The sequence below is a fragment of the Osmia lignaria genome, unplaced genomic scaffold (assembly GCF_051020975.1).
Source record: "Osmia lignaria lignaria isolate PbOS001 unplaced genomic scaffold, iyOsmLign1 scaffold0012, whole genome shotgun sequence".
NCBI classification, from domain to species: domain Eukaryota; kingdom Metazoa; phylum Arthropoda; class Insecta; order Hymenoptera; family Megachilidae; genus Osmia; species Osmia lignaria.
Window position 1 is genome coordinate 145,001 of NW_027478166.1, and position 2,500 is coordinate 147,500.

The window sequence follows — 2,500 nt, forward strand, 5'->3', positions numbered from 1 at the left end:
GACTTTGAAATATTTCGGAGCGCACCTAAAGTTCGTTATTTTGGCTAAACGGAGCGAAAATCTGCATTTATACCATCTCGGACGTTAGTTTAATAGCGTTTAACTATGGATCCACGGTACAGAATGCAAAAATATGATTGTTAAAATTTTCGACTAATCGGTTCTAAGAGGCGAAGCAATACGCCGCTGGGACTTTGAAATATTTCGGAGCGCACCTAAAGTTCGTTATTTTGGCTAAACGGAGCGAAAATCTGCATTTATACCATCACGGACGTTAGTTTAATAGCGTTTAACGATGGATCCACGGTACAGAATGCAAAAATATGATTGTTAAAATTTTCGACTAATCGGTTCTAAGAGGCGAAGCAATACGCCGCTGGGACTTTGAAATATTTCGGAGCGCACCTAAAGTTCGTTATTTTGGCTAAACGGAGCGAAAATCTGCATTTATACCATCACTGACGCTAGTTTAATAGCGTTTAACGATCGATCCACGGTACAGAATGCAAAAATATGATTGTTAAAATTTTCGACTAATCGGTTCTAAGAGGCGAAGCAATACGCCGCTGGGACTTTGAAATATTTCGGAGCGCACCTAAAGTTCGTTATTTTGGCTAAACGGAGCGAAAATCTGCATTTATACCATCACGGACGTTAGTTTAATAGCGTTTAACGATCGATCCACGGTACAGAATGCAAAAATATGATTGTTAAAATTTTCGACTAATCGGTTCTAAGAGGCGAAGCAATACGCCGCTGGGACTTTGAAATATTTCGGAGCGCACCTAAAGTTCGTTATTTTGGCTAAACGGAGCGAAAATCTGCATTTATACCATCACGGACGTTAGTTTAATAGCGTTTAACGATGGATCCACGGTACAGAATGCAAAAATATGATTGTTAAAATTTTCGACTAATCGGTTCTAAGAGGCGAAGCAATACGCCGCTGGGACTTTGAAATATTTCGGAGCGCACCTAAAGTTCGTTATTTTGGCTAAACGGAGCGAAAATCTGCATTTATACCATCACGGACGCTAGTTTAATAGCGTTTAACGATCGATCCACGGTACAGAATGCAAAAATATGATTGTTAAAATTTTCGACTAATCGGTTCTAAGAGGCGAAGCAATACGCCGCTGGGACTTTGAAATATTTCGGAGCGCACCTATAGTTCGTTATTTTGGCTAAACGGAGCGAAAATCTGCATTTATACCATCACGGACGTTAGTTTAATAGCGTTTAACGATGGATCCACGGTACAGAATGCAAAAATATGATTGTTAAAATTTTCGACTTATCGGTTCTGGATCACTGAAAAATCAAAAAAAATTATTAATTTTGATTAATTAAATTACATATGTAGTTTTATATTGTTATAGTCTCGTATTTGTTAATGTTTTGTCGTAAGAAAATGCAAAAATATCGTTTTAATGTTTTCGTCTCATCGGTTCTGGATCGCTGAAAAATCAAAAAAAAATATTAATTTTGATTAATTAAATTACAAATGGAGTTTTATATTGCTATAGTCGCTTATTTGTTAATGTTTTACCGTAAGAAAATGCAAAAATATCGTTTTAATATTTTCATCTCATCGGTTCTGGGCGGTTTTAAAATTTTTTAAAATATTAATTAAACCCATGATTTACATGAGAATGTGAATTTATTATGTCCTGCATGTTAATTTATTAATTTTCATGTATAGAACGTTATAAAATGAAAGGATATGTTCGACGATATTTTCAGTCTAAGTTTTACCGTGCCGGCGGGATGGTACGCTCTCACGGCGGTTTGCACAGGCATACGCCTGGGCGTAAGCCCATGCGTCGCCGACCTAGCGGCCGGCCGTTCGGTATTTATAGGAAGGCACTTTCGGTTCGCTCGGACCGGTCGGGAGTAGCGTCGAGCGTGTGGCTCTTTTATGACTTCGGTTGAAAAGCAGTCTACCGCTCCTCGAGAATATACTTTCTCGACTATTCTCGTTCCGGTTTTCCGTTGCGGATTATTATTAATCTCCACACAGCATTACCACGGGTCGGTGTCTAAGACCGAATGGCCCATATGTGGTGAGCCTTGTAATATAAGGCTGGTGACCTGTATGCACTTATAAATGTTGCATACTTGTACAAACTGAGCATCAACTGTCTGTAACCAAAATTTGTTAAAACTGAAAAAGTTATAAGATTGTATAAAATTTTTGAACCAAGAAAGTAGTGTTAGACGAAAATTCGTTCTATCACTTTTAGAAGGGAGACTGTTTGGAAATATTTAAAGTATAAAATACACAAAAGTCCACTGAATTATGAACAAAATTACGTCCCTGAATTTAAGAAAAGTCAAGAGGTGTCAGAAATAAAATCCTCTCTGATACGTTCAGAGAGGAAAATAAGTATGGAGAGAGGAGTAAAAATGAAAGAAGTTTTAAGGCTGGGGAAACTTCTAAAGGAGAGAGATTCCAACATATCTAATATGTACATTTAAAGCAAGTCCAAGGAACTCTCTC